Genomic DNA, 25,389 nt, shown 5'->3' with positions numbered 1-25,389 from the left:
AGATCAGATGCTGCTGGAGAAAGATAAACCATTTGTGGATAATGTTAAAGCTTTTCAGTCCTTGTCTGCCAACAAAACAATGGATTCATTTATGCTACAGATAAAGCAGCAGCTTTAACCGTCGCACACAGCAGCTCGGTGGCTATTGCCTCTTTAATGCACATTTTACTGCTGTGTTTCAAGCCATGGCTTAGCATTAGACGAGTAGTAAGGATAGTGTTTGATCTGTCTGCCGAGGCCACTCGCTGTCTTCGGCGTGAACAGTGGCGCAATGTGTCTGCGGCTTCGAAAACGTGGGTGGAAATGGGACAGTGTGTGGGAGCGTGTGTGTGCGAGACCCGAGTTCCTGCAGTGTCTGGCTTCGCAGCAGTTAGTCCTAACAGCCATGGTGTGTGTGCCGGTCACTTGCAATTTAAAGTAAGTAGCTTCATAGCACTATAGTAGCACACAAGTAAGCTGATACTAACCTTCCACAGTAAAATCGCTGTCTTGTCGGGATCACAGTAGACTTGATCAATCCCAAATTAGAAATGGATTAGGCATACATTATAGGTTAATATACATATCAATTTTCCACTTCTTTCCTCACTCCAAGCTAAATTACTTGATTTTTTAAGGCTGTTTGGTTTTCAAGATCTTTTTTGTCCCTGTCCTTCTGTTCCTCCCTGTGCCTTTTCCATGCCATCCATCATCCACTGAGGTCACCACAACCTTTGGACTGAAATATTCTTGGCATTGCAAAATAAAAAAAAAAAAAATAAAGAAATCATTCATCAAGGCAGAAACTGAACTTGCTTTGATGGGAATACGAACGAAGGAAAAATCTGCTTTTGTGAAACTGTGATGATTTTTTCTTTCTTTTTTTTTTTTTTTTAAGAGTGGGCAACCCCCTAATTATCGCTAAAACCCAGAATGTTCCACATGGCTTTGAGGCCACGTGACGTCAAGTCGTCTCTCTCTTCAAAATGAGACTAAATCATCAAAAAACAGTGAGTCATTTTCACCAATAAAAACTGCTATCCCAAGGAAGGCTTTGTAAACGATACGCTCTGCTCGAATGGAGGGTTTTAAATGTGTGGGCCCCTGAAACCTTAGACCCCGGGCCACTTGGTTTTTGTGGTGCGTGTCAGTAATTCATCCCCCCAACAGGGAGAAAGTGATATTTTGCAGCCACAGGGGAATTGCCTCCATCACCACCAACCTCATCTTACTACCCTAATATCAGCGGTGGGAGAAGTATTCAGATCTTTAACTTGGGTAAAAGTATCACAACATGCATGTAAAAATACTCTATTACAAAGAAAAAGTCTTGAATTCTAAACCACCAGTTTGACAGTATTAGTAGTAGCAACTAAAGCTGTCAAATACATGGAGTGGAGTAAAAAGTACAATATTTCCCTGGAGGGGAACTTCAGTATAGTACCATGAAATGGAAATGCTCAAGAAAAATACAAATGTGTCAAGATTGTACTTAATTACGGTACTTGTAAAAGTTAAATTCCACATCTACCTGCTAAACAGAGGATCTTCAAAGAATGGAGGGGTGAGGGGTGCAGAGAAAGAGAGAGATGAAAAGACAAATGAAGTGAGTTTAATCAAATGAAGCAACTTTCCTTCAAAAGGCGTCTGGGCAAGATCAGTGTGTACGGCCAGCTGGTGCACGTGCACCGGCTAACACACTTAGTTCGGATTTTGAAATGTCTCCCTCCCCCCCTTGTTATTTTTCAGCAGGGTCAGTGGCTCTGATTGAAGTGGAATTGGATCCACGCTGCTCTGTCTGGAGACCAGTGCCCCCACTGGAAGTGACATCTGGTAGGACTGGTTTTACCCTTGAACGCCCTTTGCCTTCCTGACTCCCTACAGTCAGAAACTGGAATCACTACAAATATTACTAAAGTTTCTACTGCTTCTGCTATTGCCAGCATGTCTACTGCTACTACCACTACTATTTTGACCACACTTAGCTTTTTACAGATACAAAAGTTCATCATCAGTCTGCTTTGACACTCTGTGCGAATGTTCCCCACTTCTAAGCATCTGCACATCTGTATAAGTGGAGGAAAAATCTAATAAAAACATAACCAAGAACCTTTAATTAAAAAAACCTCGCAGCCAAACCAGCTCATACATTACCAAACAGCTCACATTCACACTGTAATTCTTCACATATGGGTCACAGCATCAATGCAGTGAGTAGCAGCTTACACTCATGCCAACATGTCAACAGCCTGCAACACATTAGGTACATCACACCTGTATGAGAAAACACTTCAGCGCGTCTCATTAGACGCAATCCACAGTGCAGGTAAACATGTCCTCTGTCATTGTGCTGCATTTCTCAGCATGCCTCTTAGTGCTGACATTACCGGGAATGTGCGTCACCTCCATTTCCTACAATACCTAACCAGTGATGGGGGTAGTTCCCACAGCCAGGGTGACCTCAGACGAGTCAGGAAAACACAGACTGACCTTCAGCAAACACAGCCAGCTATTTGGTGATCGCAAGTCTTATCAGTACCATCCTTATCTCAAGAACCTGTCCCTTTGACAACAAATGAACACACTCTTCTAATATTTAGAGTACAAATGCATGATCACACTCCTTAAATTGCACCTGTAGTGTAGGATTTAATCAATATGGGTTTTAGAAGGCTATTACTGCAAGTATTAGTACTATAACCCTGATTCCAAAAAAGTTGGAACACTGCGTAAAATATAAATATGTGGGTAGGTGATAGTTCATGATTGGGTATGAAAGGGGCATCCTTGAAAGGCTCAGTCATCCACAAGTGAGGATGGAGAGAGGTTCACCACTTTGAGGAACGCATGATTGTGTAAGGATATTACTGCATGGGCTCAGGAACATTTAATAAAACCATTGTCGGTAAACACAGTTTGTTCACAAATGACTGCAGTCTGTTTTTCTTTACCCTTTTACACAGTGTCTCAACTTCTTGGAATCGTGGTTGTAATACTTTTAAATTGAAGCTGATTGAATCCAGAGTCTTCCTGAAAAATGTGTTCTTAGAAAGTTAGGGAGGAATCTAAAACTGCATTAAGACCATGAAAGTACACTAAAATGGTCTAAGAAAGAGAAGAAAAGCCACTCACTCACAACTATGAATCCTTTTATTCTATATTTTAGAGATGGGATATCCTGCCTTGTAATATAAACACTGGATTGGATGGTAAAGGTATAACCATACTCACTTTTACCATGGAGGGAAGTCCGACATATCAAAGATTCTGATGCTGTATGGATAATAAGCTCAAATTTTCACTCCACTAAATGAAACCAGTCTTGCACAGTTGTTGCACAATCCCAGTCATCTCTACCAGAAAATCAGCTGTCTGTTTCCAATGGCTCAAGCTCACCGTCCATCACTCCAACACAATGAAGCTGTCCGTCAGAGGTTGGAGAAAAGCGTTTCTGAAAGCTTCCTTGAGTTGAGCCAGCATGCAGTCCTCAGGGGTTGACCTTCGCCCCCGACCATTTGTCAAACAAACTTGTAGTAGTGCATTTTTTTGGGACTGGAAAGGTGCCTCACCTTGCCCTGAGCCCCAGAGGAATGTGGCTGCCAGCATGCTGGAAGGTTGTGCAACAGTGAAGCACATCAAACACTGATATGGCCAATTACTCTCGTAAAGCCCTAAAGACAGAGGGAGAAAGAGAGTGCTGGGCTTTGCAACGTGGGCTTGGTGGCATTTTAGAGGCTAACGTGAAAAGTGATTTCCAGACATACTAGTTTTATGATCACTGACTGCATCGATCACAAATAATGAGGAATGCGGGAGAAAGAGGAAAAGAGGTTTTTTTAATACATTTCTCTACAAATTGCTCGACTTCTTTAAGGTTTATTGCTTTGCATTTATTTTTCCTGCCTACTCTTTTTCTCCTTGTTTGAAGAGCAATTTACTTGCCATGCTACAAAATGACCATAATATATCTGCAGGGAGCTGAAGGGACTGCTGATCGATACCAATGACTGTGATTTAGAAGCAAAGAAAGAGGCATGAAGAGAGTGTTGTGTCTCTGAACGCGGAGGCGTCACTTCAAATCCAGAGTGCTAGTCAAATCCAACTCAATGTTCAGTCGTAAACTACAGTCAGTCACAGAGGATTCACACCTTCCCTTGATCACGCCCTCATTTTGCTCTGATTGATTCGTTGCAAAGCATTATAGGTAAGAAAAAACAAAGGAGGGGGAGGTTCAGGAGGAAGAAAGGAAAGGCTATTTCTAAAGAAAATACACAGGAGGATTTCATTCAGGGTCCTTTTGGCCCTGCAGAAAGTATTCATTACTGGTCAACAAGAGAGGTTGAAAAGGTTTGACCACAATCACACTCACTTTGTTCCCTGAGAACAATGAGTGTATGCAAGTGTGTCAGGATGATGTGACAGGTGATTTTGGAAATTAGACTTACGCAATTACACATCACCTCAGACCATCACAACACAACAGACCTGTCAACAGCCCCCCGGTTTGGCAAAGACAAACTCCCAAATCTTTGGGTTGTTGACCCAGCATTTGCACTTGATGATGTAGTTTGATGAAAAGCATTCCGAACAGAAAAGCGCTCCTTGCCACCGATAGCTCTTTTCCAGGGTTTGTCACGAGGATCAAACCACCAGCTGGCCTGCGTGTGCGGTGACAGGAGGACGGAACTGCCTCGGGAAAAGCTGAGCTCGTGTCTGCGTATGACTGACGGAAGCCAGCAAACAAGCCCCCATGACCGCTGGTAAACACAATTAGCATGCCATAAAAGATGAATGGCGTGTCTGTGTAATTGTCAAAAGGAATTACGCGCCAAGAACAAGCTGGAGGAATTTCATCTTTGCAGAGGCAACGCTGTCGAACAAATTATGGTTTAACAATATTCATTCTGTTTTCTTTCCCTTTTTCGCATATAGAACAAAGCAGAGGCAAGGGTAAGCATGTTTGTTACACATCATTAACCACTGTATCATGTTACATTGCCACTAATGCTCTGAGACTAATCTGCTTTCCTCCAATGTCACTGATAAGCACCCTGTATCTCTTATCTCTTATCTTGACTCCTAAACAGGATCAAACATATGCCTCCGATCCTCTCTCATTAGGATATCAAAGTCTTCATGAAGGCCATTTATCTCTTTCCAACCAGACCCAGCTAATTGAATCCATAGCTCGATAGCGATCTAGAGAGTGTGTCACTGGATTAGTAGGGCCTGTCACCACGGTAACCCAGGAGGAGGAGAGCTGAAGACGGTTCCTTGGATTTGTTGCCTCTAAATGACTCTGCAGAGCATCCTCGCTCAATATCCGCCTGATAACGCTTCCTTCCTGAGGCGAGCGACTCCGCGCCGCAGTCCCTCATCTCTCTCAATCTGCGTCAAGCAGGAAATGAGACCAGATGTAAAACATGGCAGTTCACTGACTTGAGACCTCTTTGTCAGCAGGCCATTGTCAGCGTGTGTATATGATGAAAACAAGAAAACTTTTAATTTGGAAAAAAAAAGACAACCCTTGGGTTTCTCTGTTTCCTCGTGAAGCTTTCATATCCTCCTTTTATTCTGCTTTGCTTCCTTTATGTGCCAATCTTGACTCCCTCTCCCTCTGTTTGTCTTGTCTTCCATTGGTGTTTTCCTTCCTTTTATTTGCTTCTCTGTTCGAGATCGGTTGATGTTAAAGCAAAGCATCCGCCTCTCTGCGGCAGTTGCTGGCAGCCTTGGTTTCCCAGCGACCTTGAAATGTGGGGAGAGGAACTCTGACACAAAGTCGTGTGGCCTGCTGAGATCAGGACCTCGAAAAAAATCCGGCTGTTGCGGTGAGACGCAACACGACCGCTCTCGTACGTTTCTGATCCTGAGGCTGGGAGGCAGCCTTGTCTAGGGTGTTGGCCTTAACTGACCACGAGACCGATGTATGGTCAGAGACACTGTCAACATAAAGTGCCCCATGGTGAAAGAAATTACTTCATCCTTGTCCTCATTCTTCTTTGGTGGCAGTGTGTGAAAGACTCTTTTTCCTCGGGCTTTTGGCTTTGAAGTTTCTGTTGGTGGCTCTAATTCATTCTGCAATCATCCCGTAATTTCGTCTCTGTATTTCAAAGATATTAAACAGATGTCGGAAATGTAAGAGCCATAATTTCTTGTGCTCCACAGGATTGTTCATGGGATGTGCTACCAGACCCTGAGGATTCAGACGTCTTTCTTAAATCAGTTACATATTGGCTCACTGTTGTGTTGCAGCAAATTGATACCACATAGCAAAGAAGATGCACGTATGAGAATGTCACAGATTGATTGGGGGAAAGATATTTGAAGTCTTTTTTCTTACTTGCACTATTCGTGGTTGGTTGACTCTGGAGTTCTGATTGTTCAGGCAAAGCCACGAATCACAGAGAATACCCTGCAAACCATTAAGGCTCTGATCTTTACCAGTCCTCTCTCTTACCAATGTTTCCTTTCTCATGAACTCTGACAGTGTCAACTCCAGCTCCTCCCTGGGGCATCCTCCTCTCCATCCTCCTCCTCCTTTCTCTTGTGAGAAATGGGCTTTTGCACGCTCAGACAACAGTTGCAACACAGGAACTCCTGCTGGCAGAGGCAGTCCCTCCTGGATTTCATCTCGGTGCTGGTGAGAGCTTATTGGTCGAAGTGCATCATCGAGTGTACTTAACAGCTGAATTCAGAGGTCCGGAGGGGATGCAAGATAAGGAGAATCAGTAAAAGGTTGATTTGTAATCTTTAGTCTACAAAGACGTTTTAATGTAACATATGGAATGCATGTGTCATAGATACCCAATTACTGCTTACTTCCTTTTTTCAAACATGCATCAACTGTTGGATTGCATATTAAGCCAAAGCAAGTGCGCAGCAAGTGCCTTCAGTGATTCATCTTTAAATACTATCTACGCTCAGCTGCCGTGTCGAGCCACCAGGTGCAAAACCTGTCTTAACTGGGATAAGTACACAACAACAAGCCTGGTTTGCTCAGCGCTGAACTGGATACAAGCCTGTAAAATACATGAAAAGGCTACAGTGGGGAGGTGATTTGAAACGAGCCGGGCGGAGCTGGAGCGCTTCCAAACAGGTGCTACTGCGCTGCTGTCCCCACAGGAGGCTGTAGGTGAGGCAAACAGTGCGTGCGTGCATGCGTGCGTGCATGCGTGCGTGCGTGCGGGCGTGTAGTGGGGGCTGGAGGAAGGTTTTCATGGTTATTGTATTATCTTATCCTCTTGGGAACTAGTCCTGATCTTCTGCTTCCTGTTTAGGGGGAAGAAAACGGACAGAGTTGGAGAGATAAGTGTAGCCTAGTTAAAACAATTGTGTGTGCCTGTGTGTGTGTGTGTGTGTGTGTGTGTGTGTGTGTGTGTGTGTGTGTGTGTGTGTGTGTGTGTGAGAGAGGACAAGGACAAGTATTCTTATTCAGAGTGAAACGGAGTGAAGGCATGTATTGTTGAGTGGTATTATTACACGCTTTGTCCACAGAAGATCTATTTGAAACCAAATTTAAGGGGGAATCTGCTCAAGAAACATACGACAGATGGGGGCATTGAGGTGGTCTGAGGCGTCAGAAGCGGACTGACAGGAATGGATGAGTCATTTACAAGCGTTTTGCATTGGGTGCACAGGTGGGATTCTGAGGAACCCAAGCCGACCACTGGAGGAGACTTCAGAGGACCAGGCTCAGACAAGAGCATTGACATCGACAGCTTCCCAGGAACACACACGGCAAGCGATAAGCACAAATGTTCCACTCGCCTTTGAGGTTCAACAGGGTTCCTTTGCTGCCAGCATACTCGCACACCAACAATAACTCCAAGTGTTGGGACTGTCTTGGAGGTGTATCTTATTTTGTCTTCTAGCGCACACACAAGCACACAGGATAAATCCAAGTGACATGGCTGTCTTTGTGGAATATCTTATTTCGCCTGTTAGCGCACACACAGCTTCAACTGCTGCATTTGCTTTGTGGGGTATCTTATTTCGACTGTGAGCTCACACACACATGCACACGCTCCAAGATGTCTTAAAGGTATATGATTGTGTTTCATCTGCAACACTACAGGCCTGCACACAAGCATGCGCACACACGCACACAAACGCACACAAACTCACTCCAAAGGCTCACTTTGAGATACACCTCCAGACTCTTCTCGGAAAAAGACAAAAAGTCTTTTCTCAGTTCTGGGCTGAGAATGGCGGCCTGTAAACTCAGGTAGCATCACACTGTCACTTCAAACAGAGACGTTAGACAGCTTTCTGTCTGTCAGAGCATGCAGTGTTCAGACTGCAGTGACACAGCGCGTTTCTCTTTCTGAATTGTGCAAAAAAATCTCAATACTGGTGGAGACTTTTTTCACATGTGTATTTGAATGTGTCTGCATTGAAGCAACAGCAGTTTACGTTTCTTTCCTCATCTGATAACAGAGCGAGTTAGAAGGTTATCTTTCAGCCAGATCTGACTTGGATGCAGATGAACATTGCTCACTTCTAATTGTGTCTGTGTTCTCTCTGCGAGTCCAGACAGACGCTGGCTGGCCAGACAGGGTCCTCCCGACAGGCGAGTTACTCCTGTCGCTTCCTGCTGGGACGGGCCTCGACCTCAGAACATCAAAGCAGAGCCGAGCTTCTGTATCGCTGGGGCAAAGCCACTGAAGCGAATCCACCAGCTCCCAGACACACACACACATATATATATATATACACATACCGATACAGACACACACGCACAACCAGCTATATTTTGCCAGCATATCTTCACTGTTCAGGGGTGCTGGTAGCAGATGAAGGCAGCGGGAGTCACGCTCCTTTTCACAAGATGATGGAGCAGTGCTATCAGCAGCAAAGACCTGAAAAGTTCTACTGTAGCGCTGTGTGACTTTATTAAAGTACTAGTGCTCCTTCATGCAGAAGAAATCTTTGTGCTTAACTGGCTACTTTTCACTGCCTGCATGCTGTTTGCTTATCTGGAATAAGCAAATTCTATTCTCTCCAACTGGACAAGGAAATAGTCTGATAAGCAATTAGAGGCAAATTGTATTACAAAGCACTATTGGGCCCATACGTATGCAATCTCCAACTGCTGTTTGCATTTAAAAATCACAAAATAAAATGCTTGAAGACAAGTTTACGCAAGTGGTCGGACAGAAGTGCATGTTTAAAAAAAAATTGGTGTCCTTCATGATAACACTAGTCTGTGCCAATACATTAAAGCGACTGAAAGCAAAGGTGAGAAATGCTTCTGTGATCACAGAAAAGCCACAAAAAGTAGATCTGATCAAAGAGCTTAATAAAAGGGAAAAAAAAAAGTATTAAAAACAATGGAGAGGGAAGCAGAAAGTCCTTTTTCGTTACCAGTGGTGGAAGATTTAAGTGACGAGAGTGCAATTTCACAGAAAGAAAAACATGAAAACACTATATTAAACAGGAGACTTCTCCAGCCACGCAGTAACTTAGAACAAAATAGGCTGCTATTACCATGATGAAATGCTGAGCTTGTGAATCCCATAAGCTTGTGCAAATATCAACCACCAAACAGCACAGATATGGAGATGGGGGGAAAAACTAGCTTAATTATACATTTTCATTCCTTGCTGAGACAGTTTTAGGGAGTGTTTTGTTGCTACTGAAGCACTGACCAGAGAGGAGCTCAGGTCTTAGCGACTGCATCTCACCATCCAGCTGGTTATAAAAGCCTTACAATGATAAAGAATGATAAAATGTGCAGAAAAAAATAGTTGCAACAGCTTACCTCGAAATGAATAAGAGCAAAACAGGAAATACATAGAGGCCTTAACAAGCAATTCTATGACCTGTGTCCAAATCAACCAGTTGAAGTTTTATTTTTCATTAACAGAAAATTACGCTCGTCTCCATTTTCCCCACCCTTTCTCCCGCTAACATCAGCCAGCTAGTTTCTCATGGGCAACAAAGATTTCCTCTCCCTTCGGATAATACTGGTTTATTGCAACTTGGACTCTATTTTTGTCATTTTGGATACCGTTTCCATGAGTTGTAACACTGTACCTGCTAAAGTGGATGCTGAGATCTGGGAACATGGAAATGGTACAACTTAGTGCGATGGGCAAGAAAGATGAGCGGGAAGATGATTGGACAGGTTTCAAACATGCTGGCTGCAGAGCCACATGATCTAAACTGAAGGTAAAAGTGGACCTGGACACGCCTCAATACAGTAGTATACATTGAACCAGGATGTCAGTCTATATCCTTCAATGGATCTATAATGGTCAGTTTGGGTAATAATGCTATTTTTAATCTTTGTGTTCAGCTCTAAATAAGTCAGATTGTCCTGGTGGTTTGTTTCTTGGACTGACTGCTGCTGTTTCTTGCCCCATCACAGATCTTTTTATCGCGCTGCCGTGTTCTTAGATCTCAGTCATTACCTTGGTGAGTACAATGTTAGTATTATAAGGAATCATAGTCGAAACTATAAAAGTTAGACCCAAGTTGTAATAAAGTAGAATTACACTTTAACATAATTGGGTAATTTAACGTTTAAAAAAAGGCAAACGTTGACCCCCCCCACATGCTCTCCCACACTCTGGAGTGCAGTAACACCAATGCATGCACTCAACAGTTATGGCACTTCCCCTGTTGAAGTTTGATAGCTTCATTTCCATCTAAATCACACAACTTTGTGTGTGTGTCTTTATTGACTTAATGTCATGGATGGGTGAGAAATGATTTATTGCACAATAACCAGCTATTAATTCTTCATCTGGCCTCATCAGCTCATGTTTGTAAGGCAGTTAGCAATTTGTTACATGTTTTTACAGTGCTTTTTATTGAATCACATCTGCAAACCAATGTTCCTCATTGAGAACTGAGCTGAACTGTGAAGTGGATCAGACCTGGTCAGAAAGCCAAGTGAAAAGTTGGTTTCTCTCCATGCAAAATATCTGCTAACTGGCAATCAAAGCCCTCTTACATTCCCACTATAAAAATCGACCACCGAAACAATTATGACCGCATTTAAATTAGCCCCACTGCACCCTCCCTAAAAACACAGTCCATCAAGAAATGTGAGAGAGAGCTGTGGTCTGCATTTCCTCACTGTTTAATGAAATGCCTGGATACAGTCTGAAACAGCTCCAGCTTCTCAGAGAGAAACTAGAAAAGGCTATCACCCAGAGGTCACATTGCTTTGCACAATCTCCCCACATCAGTGATGCTTCCTCACAGATGCCAAGATGTATTCCCCAAATATTCCAATTAAAAATACACAAATCAATGCCCTTGTCTCCATCTTACTGTACAATAGGCCAGTGAAGAACTCCCTCCGCATTCTTGGATGGTCTGCAAAGTCACAGAGTGTCTGAATACGTGCCATATGCTTTATGACATGGACTCAAAAGTTATTCATCACTGTTGCTGTTTATTATGCTGCTACGAAACTGTTTCCAAGTAAGCACTGTGTGAAATGCGCCTCTGGCTGTGATGATAAAGTCCTTTGAGGTGCCGGATTTTCTTAGCTAACCTAAAAACTTCCACAACAAGGATGGAAGCAATGTCAGCAGAGATCATCCTCGCTGTAGTGTCCATGAAGGTGACAGGAAATTCTGCTCAGGTTCAGGGGTTACACACAAATTTGTGACTGGAAAAGTGTTGAAAATACAAACTTAGGTATGAAAAAGGAGACTAAGAATCTACAGCCATGTTAGCAGCTCCATGAGATTGCAAGCTAAGGTTAGCCAACAATGATAAGATGCTGTTGTTTAGCAGGTACCATGGTCTTATTTTACATGCTAACATTCGCTAATTAGCACATAGCACATTTGTTTACATTGACATTACATTGACATGTAATGTAAGGTCAACCTGCGGGAGGTGCTACAAGAAGAGTCAGGAGATCACCAGAGTCAGTAGCAATATGACATATCTCCACAACACCTAATGGCAATCCATCCAACAGCAGCAGAACAGCAACATGTGTTTTCATGTTGAAGAGCAGGCACTCTCACAAAGTCTACACATTGAGCTTGTGTGTTTACAGCATGTACTGAGTGTAAAGGCTCGATGCCAACCCTTAAGCAGACCACCCCTGCATCTGCCTCTCTCATTGTGATTGTCTCTCATGCTCGCTCACCCACTCTTTCGCCACTTCAGCCTTTCTGCTCCACGCTTCCAGCTCGAATGCCATGTTTTGTTGACTGAATTGAGCATGGCCTTAAGGCTGCTAATGATCCATATATCTGCCTTCCCAAACTCCCAGTGTCTTGTCTATGTGACTCAGTGTATTTCTTGGTGGAAATTCTGACTTCTTAAAACAAATAACACAATGGAGCAGCCCTCAAAGTGATGAATCCAAGTAGGAAACTTTCTCCACCCCAACTTTCCTCAAATCTCACGTCAACACCTGTAAGGGCAAAACAGTATTATTTATTACATGTTTATATTGCTAAAAGTAACTGTATTCCACACTGAGCAGTGCAGTAAAGCTAGCCAATGTTCCCAAGTATTACTGGCATAATATATTAGTGGTGGCGTCGGTTAAAGAAATTCTTACAGGCGTCTATGTTTCCCTGCTCGTATTTCTGAACTCGTCCAATAGAACATACAGAGGTTGCAATTACGAGCTAGTAGCTGATAATTTCCAGCTTCTGTCTCAAAGTGGAAGGCAACAAGGCCTCTCTAACAACTGAGTCTCAGTCAGGATGAGGGAGCAGCAACTGCTGGTCAGTGTTGTGGACAGACAGCAGGACAGATAACTTCAAGGGGATGTGTGCAGTGTTTAAGGCTCCACGCAGGGGTCTGGGGCCGGTGTAAACAGTCCCTATCAGCTGACCCTGGCCTGTGCACAGAGCAGGCGACCACCTTTGAGTTCTTTATGATCCTCTGAGCACTCTGAAGTTCCAGACATTTGGAAAAGCCCAATGTTTAGTGCTTTTTTGTCTCTCTGGTGTGACAGATAAATTCAGAAAACACTGCTGAAAGAGACAGGCTTTTGAATTTTTATGAGATTTACGACAAAAATACGTTGCAGCATAAAAAGTGCCTCTTGGGCCTTGATGTGTTTGCAGCGGGTTGTGAGGAAGATTGGACCTAAATCTGGATATTTGAAAATTTTTATTCATCCAGGGAAGGTTGACTTTGCATGCATGCAGCAGTTACTTCATACTCACAATGTTCCACACTTTCATGTCTGGGAAGCCTTCATCTGTTGGCTGATGAGTAGCTCCAGCTGAGGACTTAGAGGTCCAGTGCCTTGCTCAAGGGAACTTATGCAGACCTAAAAGCTTTTTCATTCAAATTCTCCATCCCATATTGAAACCACAGTGCTTCTGTGACCTCTGGACTGCCTTTTTCCCAAAGCTTCAGCGACTGAATGCGACTAGCTGTGGAAAGTGTGTGCATGTGTGTGATGATGGTTGTGTGGTGGAAACTGAAGGTGGAGTGGAGGACAAACAGAGAGAGAAGGAGAAAGACAGAAATCCGCTCTTTCACAGTAAAATCTCCAAGTTGAAAGCTACAGAGGAGGGTGTTGACCGGATGCCAGTGAGTACAAATGGAAGAAATGCCAACTCCTAACTGCCTCAGGGTGAGCGTGACTTATCGAAGACTGCAAAGAGTATTGATAGAGAGAAACGTGTGGACAGTCCGCTCTGCTGATGGAGACTTCATGTGATTTTTCCAGTGAGGACAGATGGAGGCTCGCCGCTAAAGAGAACTTACTGGGAAGCCTGTGCAGTCCTGACGCAAGAGGGGCATAATTCCACATGTCACAGAGCATCAATAAATATGTTAAAATATTTAAACAGATTTCCCCTAATTACACCCCTTCTGACCTCTGGATGTGATAGTGCCTCTGGGCCAACCACTTCAGGCTCGTGTTGAAACAACCGCAGATGTAATTCCTCACGTTAGGCGTCCAAGTTCACCCGGGACAGTATTATACTGCGTACCACTTGACAAGGATGGCAGTGCTCACCGGCTCTGCTGCCACCTCCAAGGCAAACATACTTTTACCCAGTGCGGCTAATGCTCCAGCCCAAAACATTAGCTGAAGTGTCTTATGCTGAGGACAGACAGAGTGCAGCCACTAAGTAAACTGGCTGCTGTCTCAGCTCGGTGTTTGAGCTTGGCACAATTGAGGACAGCGGTGGAAAATGTAGCCATAATTCCCTCCTAATGTTCCCCCCACCTCTTGATACACCGACTGTCTGCTGACAAAATGACTCATTTAGGCTCAAGTGTCTCTCTTTCCTCTTACCACCTTGTCTCTTCATGATGGTGACAACTGCAACTAATTTGAACACAACAATGTTAAACATTGCTGTTATCGTTGACTCCATTAAGATGTATTTATTCTGATGTTGTTTCAAGTATGAGTATATGGAAAAAAAGCAGGTTGGAACAAGCCCTGCAGATGGTGAAACACTATTTTACATACCTACTTTTAACACTTTGACATTTGATTTTGTCAAACTACACTGGAACACTACACTGGAACTAAATTTCACTTCCTCACTACAACTTCACTACAAATTTTTAATAATACATCTTTGATTGTCCAAGATTCTACACAGTAAGACAAAAAAGGACCAAGGCTGTGCAGTGGTTTGACTTCAGGAATACTGCTGTCGTAGACACCATACTGAAATGCACACACATTCAAACTGATCAGTTTTTCCTCCTGTCACTGACTTGAGTCATGTTCCCATTGCTCCATTTGGAACCATTACCCCTTCACAAGATGAAAAGCTTCTGGGTGCATGCAATGCGAGGCCTCTTGCTGCAGCCAAATATTGAAAATGTCAACTTCCTGGCAAGCACTGATCACCTTTAATCATCATATTGTAACAGCACTTTCCCCCTTCAGACGTGTGCAGAAAAATTGTAGTGTTAGAGAAGCCTTCATGGCTGTTTGCAGCGCCAATATTAATACAATTCATACAGTAAGACCTTCTGGGCACACTGTCATGTGTTGCTCTCTAGATAAAGCAAACAAATTCCCTGTGTAAGTCACTGCTAGGGTTTAGGGGTCTTGTTCTCACTGGGGCCACCCATGCTAACAATACAGTATGCTCCCATAGTGCTGCAAGGTGCTGCTTTGACATTTTCACAGGAACATCTGTGAAAATGTCAGATATTAAATGGGATAATCTCCAAATCCTCTGGAATGTTTGAGCCTAGCCTTTAGAAAGGTAACTGTGGTTCAAGTTAAGACTCTGTGGGGTTGTTTGAAGCAGTTATATGTGGGATAATATACAGCAAGGTGGTCATTATACTGTGACCGCTTTCACATTGGGGTTTTGACTCAACCACTTGGGGCTTATTTTGTAATAATGATTGCCTTACTGGACATTAGCCTGCTGATACACAGCCACTGAGTAAGGACACTGTTCATCTAATATGAAACTATTCTTTATTAACAGTTTTCTTGTCTGATAAAGTAAGTTACAATCCTCTCCCAAAACATAGCTTACCGGGATAGCAACACATGGGGCTAGCACCCATAGGCTACATTGTACAAGAAATATAACATAGACTTACATACACAGTACATACACTTATAGGAATCTGTTGAGTTTGCAGATGAAGCTAAGCGCTGTGATCAAGCATTTGGCCGTCCTGGCTTTCCAAAGTTTGATTGCATAACTTGCAGTTAATATAAAAACACACACACTAGAACCATTGGGCCATAAAATTCTTTTAGCAAGATGGTGTTGAGCATGCTAAGCTGTAAAAATGTCTACATGCTGCTATGCCAAAGGCAGAGGAACCCTCCCAAAATGGGGGTGAAGTGGGTTGGTATAAAGGGTAAACAACTCTGCTATTAAAGTGTTACAGCCGGGGCTTTCAGTGCCAAGTGCTACTCTGGAGTGGAGACCTGGGAAAACAAGGCTAACACATACCCACAAGGAAGGCAAAGGCGCATTCCTCTCTCTTTTTTACACACTCACAATCTACTCACAATTTATGCACACGTCGAATGCAAACAAAAAAGAGCTAATGCATGCTTTAATTTCACATAGATACTAACACAGAAACATGTATGTATGCATGCTAACTAGAAGCGTAGCGTGTATCAGTGGTAAAATTTGCAGTAGTTCCTGTCTGTTTGAAATATGTAAATTAGATATATTCTAATATATAATAGTATAAAATTACAGTGTGCTGAAATCTTTACACCTGAAATCTATGAAAAGTCAGTAACCAAACATGAAATGTACAACACAAGGACTGGAAATTTCTTCAGCACAGGAAAATAATCAGTACTTAAACTTCACCCTCAGGGAGCCACCTTTGGTTTGGAGTGGCCCTCCAAAAACATGTCTACAATGAGAAGCAGTACAGTAAAGCAACTCTATGATGGGATTCCACTGATTTGAAAAAATGTCTGCTTGGAGGGAAAGTCAAGCAGTCATTGAATGGTGAAAAGATAGTGGGGCATTGCAAGGTCAATCCAAAGGGGACAGGAAGAAATGCACTGCAGCTTTACAATCATACACCTTAGGCTTTCTATTTGCTGCCTATCTTCCATTTTGCCAGTACCAGTTAACTAAGTCAATCCTGCTGAACACTCACTGTTACTCAATGTAATCCAGCAAATTTCATTCTGAGAGGGAGAGAGGAAGTGACTGCTGGGTGGGAGTGTAGCAGCTGCTGGACTCACCCAGATATCAGTCATCGAGTGGAGGTTTGTTGGATGTGGGAGAGGACATTACCTTTCAACCAAAGGGCCCTCTCTCCCTCTCACTCTCTCATGTTTGTACAGGGGAAACGATGTATGGGACTGACCAGCAGACAGCCAGAAGGGGCCCTGAGATCAGCCCTTCCTCCTCCTGCTCATTCAACACACATGAGGAGCAGCACAGCGATCACAAGAAGAACTAAACAGCACAGTCAGCACAAAGAACGGACCCTACGGCCTTGGGCTGCGTAGCTGGTCTGCCTCAGACTTGCTGGTACACAACAGTGGGGTTGGCAATCCAGACAGCGGTGTGAGGCAGACATTTCACCAAACTACTTTGAATCATTTCCTCCAAAACCTCCAACTTTAAAATGTATATAGTTAGAATGTGAACTATGTGAGAGGAATGGAAAGAACAACATGTACATTTCTGAAAGAAGCTATTGATAGCCCACACAATTGCAAACAGAGCTACTCATATGATAAAGCAATGTTAATTCAGCAGCTGTTATTGGGTCATTACCAGGCAAAAAAAAAAAAAAACGTGTGAAAAGACTCAGTTTGACTCCTATAAACAAGAGCATATGTTTGGGTGGTTTTTTTTTTACACTGACCGCGGGGTTATGGCACACAGATGCCTCTCTACTGCTGAAGCTGTACAACAGATCCTGGACACGAGCGATGGTGATTGTAACTTATCCTCAGATGAAAGCGATGATGCTGCCATTTTGAGCTTCGACTCAATCCCACTGAGGATGTTTGTGATAAGTAAGCAAATCATATTCATTTGGCAACAAGTGTGTATATTCAGCGCAGTAACATATGTGGCTAACAGCAAATGTGAAATGTTCAAATTTAAAGCCATTGAATAGTTCTGCTACTCTAAAGACAAATGACTGGGAGCAGGTCACATCTTACAGTGTCTGCCAGTATGCAAGGCCAGTCTGGCTGAGAAAGACACTTCATCTTTCCTCCTCCTCTTATACTGTCTGTCCAATAGCTTGTCTCTCTCTGCCTCTACTCCTCGATGTGGTCTTGGCTATTATATAACACATATGGTATATTCTGTCGCCTGCACCGGAGGATCCTTACCCCCTAAACACTGTAACTCAAGCCTCCTCCCCAAGACTAATGGCCCCTGTCAGGCTCATGGAAATTAATATTAGCCAGCACAGATCTGACGACAGTAAGGAAAGAAGGGGCAGTGTTTGCTGGGTTAGGGTCTCCATACCTCCATAAAAAACTTCCCACACTTATCAAGACACTTCTGTGCGATTCACTCTGCATGGACAGATGGATGGATTGACTGGTAGGGGGCAAAAAAGGAATAGCCTTCACGTCAGGTCTCCAAAGATCCTTGTAATTTTCCAATATCCCAAGAAGGGTCACATAAAATTTTAAGTATCAATTTTGGCAGATCATGTTGAGGCAATTGAATCCTCCCCACTGACACAGAAGATGTGGACCTCATTGACAAAGCTTTCCTCAGCTTGGATTTTGCGGTCCAAAACATATTTCTGTTGGGTCGTCTTGACATGAAGCACCTGGCCCACAATGCACCCACCTCCCAATCCCCCAAGATCAAGCCTGGCATATGCTTTCAGACCTCCACCCTTGATCCACTTCCTCTCCTTCTTCTTCTGCTCTCACGCCCTTTCCCAACTTGAGTCAAATGGCTTGACTCCAACAGTAACCTACTGAGTAATATTTAGCCCCTTAAATCATGTTGGAAGGCAGTGTCCCTGACACAACCACCACTATTTCTTCTCTCTCTTCAGGCTCACACTTTCTCCCAATTTCCTTCCCACACATCTGAACCCCCACCTTTTAGGTAGCTTACCTTCAGCAGTTCTCTCCACAGGGCCAAGAGGAGGGAGCCAGATACAGAGAGCGATTAAGGTTTTAAACCTGAATGACGTGTCTGCATCTGCTTCCAATCCAGAGGCAAGTTAACTCCTACCATCCACATCTTCTTTGAATGAATACTGTATAATAAAAGACACAGTGTTGCCACTTACTCTCCCTTCTCTGAGTGACCATTCCATGCACTGGATGCTTTCAACCCTTTACTTCCTGGTTCTTCAAGGATGGAAGAGTCACACACTAACTTGGGTCACAGGCTCCTTGTGAAGTACCTTGCATCAGCCTCTCCACATGAATCATATCCTCTCGACTCACTCTAATTACACTCAAATCATCTGTTCTATCCCTTTCCTTGGCTGTACTCTCCTGTGCATTTTTTTCCGAGCACCTCCCCACTCTTACTAATATAATTAAATTAAGAAAAAGGAGCTGACCTGTTGATAGAGTTGGCCAATATCTACAAGGGAAGGGAATCTTGAATATTATCTTCCCTTTGCTTTGGACAGAAAGGCTTCAGGCTAAATTTTGTGCATCCCTTTGAGACATCTGCGTTGGAAAGTAGAGTATAGGGCAACACAAAAGCCTCTTGTCTTTCATTTCTGAAGGCTTTGACTTTGGTTGGACAAGCTACTGGCAAGTGGCCCCACAGCACGTGAACCCTGGTAGTTGCTACAAGGAACCTCTTGTCCTCTCATTAAGACGGCAGTAATGAGTCTCTTCAGCCCAAGATGGCCGACATCACTTCCTCATCATTTAGGGATTATGAGGGAAAATGTTTGCTCATTTGCCCAAGCTTTCTGGACCACCACACATGTTCCTTAAGGGCTACTGTATGACCTGAACCCTCGACCTATGAACCCATCACTGAAGCAATGACCTTCCAATGTTTACAGAAACAAAGATTCTCTGTGTGGGCAATTCACCTTTCCTTTACCATGTGTGCCATTACACCATTAAGAATATTATTTCAAGTTTCAAGAGGGCTATTCATCAATGGCAATAGAAAAGAAATTGTTCCTTGTTTGGCAGGAGGAAAATATCCAGATGAACAGACTTCCACCAGGTGTAAGATTTGTCAGTACCACTGTCCTAGTTGCAGATGCAATTCAACAAACAAATTGCTTGTTTAAGTGACAACAATCAAGGCGCATGGTTTGGAAGAGGAAATGAGCTTAGCTTCAAAAGGCCTCAGAGGATGCATCCACAGAAAACCCAGGGTAGTTAAAAGCAAGTATGAGCAGTCACATGGGAGCAACAACAACAGCAGCAGCAGCCAGTAAATAAAACCAAACTAAAATGTGTGTCAGGAGACTTATCCTGTGAGAAAACTTGCTCCGGCCCAAACAGCCGAGCTTTGTTGGCCATGTGGGGAGCCCAGCGGAGAGAGGAGGAGGAGAAAGACAGAGTGGAAGGGGAGGGTGGAATTAGACTTCAGCTCTCCATCTCTAGAGACACTGTCAAGGCCTGATAGTTTATGTTCAACACTCATTAATGGCACTTAATGCACTTTATGGGCAAGCTTAATACAGTGCAATGACAGAGGCAATAAGGTTGTGATGTTGAGGCGGAAATGACTTATTTTAATGGAGAGGTGCTTTGTACCTTGGTGGAAAACAGGCCCACCTGCGGCCCAGGGGAAGAGCACTGTGAGGACAGCAGAAGGGCAATAGAACAACCCTAAGAATGGAGTACAGTCGGCCACTGTGGGATAGATGTAGATCATTAAGACTCACATACGGCCAAATAATATAACGGGGTGCACTGAAAAATCATCAATCATTCCTTTCCTCAATCTGCCTGTTCCCATTCCAGGTCGCAGTGGGTCTGTGTGTAACCCAGCATGCAGTAGATTGTCATTAAGTGTGATCTATAATTATGCCTATGAGTGATTGAGTCTCTGCAACACATTTAACTTAAATGTCTATAAACTGGGAGAGGCAACACAAATGAACACGGTGTGAACACGTAGGGCTCGGAATTGACTCCAAGTTCTTGCTGTGAGACAGCAACGTTACAAACTCAACCACCAAGCCTCTTCCTGCTGAAAAACTGCTTTATAATTTATATTACTGTAAGAGACCTAATTTCATTTCATTTCATTTTTATTGACACAGACGCACAGACATAGACACGCACCCACAAGGCTCCAGTTGCTGCGCTGCAACATGCAGTTTCACACTCAATTTACTGTTATCAAAAGGCCATGGACACATCAAATGCTGCCACAATGCTCTACAGACAGGCCAGAGGCTGGAGGGGTCACGCACCACTGAGTGAGCCTATGACCTCATGACTACATTAGGATCACTGCGTCTGCCTCGATCTTTCCGCAACTGTAAACCTCTGAGAGCTGTCTCTCAGTGTGTCTGCAGCATCGCACCAACGCTGCCAGGATCGCACTGGAAAGGCCCAGTGACAGCTGTCTTGCATTTCAGAATAAAATCTCAGGTTTCAAAACATTCCACCATAAGTATATTTTTAATTCAGCTGAGGAAATAGTTCTTTACTGGATTGTATTTTTTTCTTTTTAAGATGTGTGTCATCTTGTTTGCCTCTGACTGGTTACCTGATGACCTTTTCTAAGACAATGTAAGGGTAAGGGGTTTGATCCAACTGGGGCCACCAAAGTTGCATATACACGTGCAAGGCCATTTGAATAGAATTCCTATCAAATACACATAATAAAATGTCTCAGAGGGCATTGCTGCACAGAGCAAACATACAGAAACATATGAGAAAGTGTAATGATTTCCATTTGGCATTTTATTGGGCCTTACATAAGCCATGCACAGACAAAATACAGAAAATAAGAGAAACCGACATGTCTGGATTGCAAAAAAAAAAAAAAGTGGAAAAATAATGAGAACATAGATGCTGGTTGTGGGTAATGATGAGTCTAAATGTGAGGGCTAACCGCTCCAAAAAAACATGTGTGCTCGCTCTGTTAAGCGCCCTGTAAAAGCTTGTGCCAAGGGAGGGTACAGCAACCAACCACCACCCAGTATCCCACCAGAACGAGCTTTTCATCCAGCCAGCTGCGTCTGAGGGTTGGTTTGTGTTTTCTATTTATTTATCAAAAACATCCAACAGTCAAGCCTCAAAAGCAACCCTTAGATGGTGGACTGATGCTGTTTTCAGCAGCTATCTGTTTCACATTCAAATTGTTACAATCATTCTCACCTGGGAACTACGACCTGCAGCTGCACCTCTTTACTGGGGACCTTCACAGGAGCTACTGATGATGGAGCTGCCAGTTGCAAACCTGAGCCGTCTCTCAGGCTTTCCCCACGTGGCCTGGGCTTCGAATACGTCCAAGCTGCAGCCATCCCAACAAAAACTCAGCTATTCTCCGTTTCTCTCCAGACAGGGGAAGCTGGCAGTATCACCATGGTGCTTATTATCAGAAGGTAGCGTAATTTTTACTTTCAGGGACTATGGTGCATAATCAGCAGCTAATTTGTGTTTTGACTCGCTTTTTCACTTCACTTTCTATAACCTGAAGCATATTCAGTGTTTCCCTTATCTACTCTAAATCGTGGAGAATAGTTTTTTCAAACAGCAGGAAATGCTACAAAGCATGGGGACATGAAATCTATGTGAAAGACAGTTCTGTTCCTTCCTGAAACCCTGAAAATCCTTTAGCTCATAGGCGCACTATTACTGTATTTTTAACTGCTTTTGCAACTTTCATATCCAACAGTCACTCCCAGGAGCACCCCTCTTCTTCCCAGGTGCCTCGAAAGTGCCAAGAAACAATGTAATCATGTAGCCGGTAAGTGACCTACTGCTGCTGCTGTGTAAGCCGTGAGTTAATACCACAGAGACCTCTCACTTGACTCATGACATCAGCAATCATTCCCCCTGCATGCCTAAATAAAACACATATCCACAGAGTGATGGCCCTTGATAGCATGTGTTATGGGATATGTGAGGATGTTTTGCTCCCTGTCCACGGCTGGTCGGGCGTCTTTGATGTGGCTTTCACAGATGTTTCCATGCAGTCGTCTAAGTCACGGTTAAACATGCTGCAGAGATAATGATGAAAAGGTGACTGACAAACGAGAGGAGAAGGTAAGGAAGAAGAGAAGAGGAGAATGACCTATTCGTTCAGCAGAGGAAAGGCTATCTGTGACAGCTGGAGAGACAGAACTGGGCCAGGTGTGTGTTAACTCTCTCCTGCTGCTTTTCTCATTATGGCTATCACCGAGGAGAGGAAGACAGAGAAGGAGGAGAGAAAGAGGAAGAAAGGTGGAGGAAAAGATGATGGGGGGAAAAAAGAATATGACAAAGGGCGGGGGCAGGGGGGTAAGGGGGTTAAGGTCAAAGTAAAATACCAGTAAGTGAGTTGGAGGGAGTGGAATACGAGAAAGGCTCCAGTTAGGAGAGACAGAAGGGCCAGGGAAGGACACAGAGAGGAATGCTGGGAATGGGAAAGAGGAGAAAGACAGTGACAGGAGACGGAGTGGAAAAAAGAAGTGCTGGGAAGATGTGAAAAGAAGGGATTGAGGGAGAATAAAGGAAAGAGAGAAGGGGACGCTAAGAAAACAGAGCAGAGAGTGCTGACAGACAGCTGAAGAGAGACAAATGAAGGAAATGTGAGGTGGAGGTAAGGATGGTCTGCCACCGCTGCACACTCAAACATCCTCTGCCTCTCTCTGCTGACTTTATCTCAACCTCCAGTGAGCATCAGCGCCTTTCACAATGCCTGATAAACTGACTTTTAATTGAACTGTTTTGGTTATTGCCACGTCATACTGTAACTCAGCACAGAGGGGGCCCCAGGGCAAAAATCGCCTGTGGGACCCTCAAACTCTTTACGCATTGAAGTATCTATGTACCATGTTACCGTGAAGAACCAATCTGGTATATGGCAGACTACACTCCTTTTTTAACTTCATTATTTTACATTCTAAAACAGATTCAACAAAAACTGAACATTCCAACCTTCACCAGCAGAGCATTTACTGCAGGACTGTTGCATTAAACTGTATTAGTTTAGTCTAATAAACTGTCTGCTCTGTGTTTACACAGTGGTGACCATGTAGCTTAGGTCCATCATGACGATCCTGCATGACTGCAAACAGCTCTAGGTTCGCAAAGTTACCAGATCATTTCTTTTCACTTCCATCAGGAAGTGAGAGCAAAACATCTGAATAAAGATAGAAAGATTAAAGGTTCTGCAGTATTTGGGCAAATGTGCAGTCATGAGATGGGACATCTGCAAAGGCATCAGCCTAAAAAGTTGTGCATCTAGTACGTGTGCATGCTTTTAAGTGTGTTGTCTTGGCATATTACCAACACTGTTTAGACAGACCGTCTTATAGTTGATACCCTTCTCCATCTATAGTCATATATCCTGCTAAAGCGTCTTTAACACACTGCAAACAGCAGGGTCAGAGAGATGTGCTTAACCTACAATATGTAAAAGTGCGTTTCTGTCTCTAATGCATGCTCCTTTCGCTTCGCCATGTTTGCCTTTCTTCTTTCATGGCATTAACGAGTGAGCGAACCGTCCCTCTCTTGGATCATTTAGCAAGCCTACCTTTGAACTAGCACAAGGCCTAGAGCAAGGGTGTGCATGCATGAGTGTGTGTGTGCATGCGCTCGTGCCATACCAGCCTCTGCATGAGAGCAGGGTTTAGTGTTTTTTTACACACATACACCAGCGTACACATTTTCCTGCATCCAATAAGTCCTGTGATGCCTCGCACACAAACAGAGTTAAAAGCATCGGACAGAAACCTCAGAATACGATGAGACAATAACAGGGCAGCGAGATGCTTTGCTTGCTTTAATCTCAGTTATTTGTTGAATTATGGAACCTCAGGCCAGAGAGAGTGTGGAGACTGCTAAGGCTGCTTGCTGTCCAAGAGCACGGCACTGTATTACTAAGAGCTCTAACTTCAGAGCTTAATTTTCAATTCAAGTGAAATATGAGGTCAGGATGGGTAACAAAGAAACTCCCATTAAAAAAGTGGCAATAATTGCTTATTCATACTTCTGATAAACAAGACTAACTCACTACTTGTTTTGCAGTCTTATTTTTCTTGGTGTTTTGGAGGGAACACTGTGACTGTACTTCCAGGGGAGGGTATTTTTAACCGGTGTGGCTGTACTGTAAACACCAGCCACTCTGTGTGTTCTCACTCCAAGATTTAAACACGGCGGCCGACAGCAGACTCCCCGCGGCACGAAAGGCAATGAAATACTGTGTACGAGACAAAAAGCCCTGGAGGAAGGAGAGAGAAGGAGCACTGGGAAGCACAATACTGTCTCAGATATTTTCCCCATTTTGACCCAGGGGTCATTCAGGAATCTCAGCAGTGTGGGGGAATGTTGCAGAAGTGGACGGACTAATGCAAGAAATGTGAGTGAGTCACATTAGTGGTAGTCGTTCAGCTGCAACATATGTTAACCTAATCTGATTTTTTACATTTCTGTGCTTAATTTGATAATCTTATGGTTCAAAATCATGTGTTAGACCAAAAATCACTGCCATGTTTCCAACTTGGATCAGGCCAAGCGAGCTGAGGTGGACTCCCCTGTTAACACATTATTTCTGATTGGCTGAACAGACCACAGACTGTTGACCTTCGCGCTGCAAATGCCACTAAAGTTGCAAGGGCAAACTATTGCAGTAACAAACTTGGCCTGCATCCTTTTGTTATGCATGTCAGCGGCTTCAGCCAAAGCAATTTTCATGCCAGCTCTCACGACATGCTCTTCTGAAGCTGTGGTTTCCTTTTCAACAATGCAATTTAGGATCAATGAGAGTCTAACAAGCGCCCCAGGCTCATCGCAGTGCGTTTTAAAGATCGCTGCATGCACCTCGATGGCTGGAAGAAGTGCAAATATAGCAGCGCTGCTTCTTCCTGCTCGTTAGC

General features: G+C 43.6%; 1 protein-coding gene across 9 annotated transcripts in view; it reads right to left on the bottom strand.

Annotated features, from left to right (window-relative positions):
- The window catches only part of nav3 (neuron navigator 3), a 301,610-nt gene that overhangs the window by 151,343 nt on the left and 124,878 nt on the right, over window positions 1–25,389 (bottom strand). The gene's annotated exons all lie outside the window — the stretch shown is intronic.

The sequence above is a fragment of the Chaetodon trifascialis genome, chromosome 22 (assembly GCF_039877785.1).
Source record: "Chaetodon trifascialis isolate fChaTrf1 chromosome 22, fChaTrf1.hap1, whole genome shotgun sequence".
Lineage (NCBI taxonomy): Eukaryota > Metazoa > Chordata > Actinopteri > Chaetodontiformes > Chaetodontidae > Chaetodon > Chaetodon trifascialis.
This window is presented reverse-complemented; position numbering and strand designations above follow the sequence as displayed.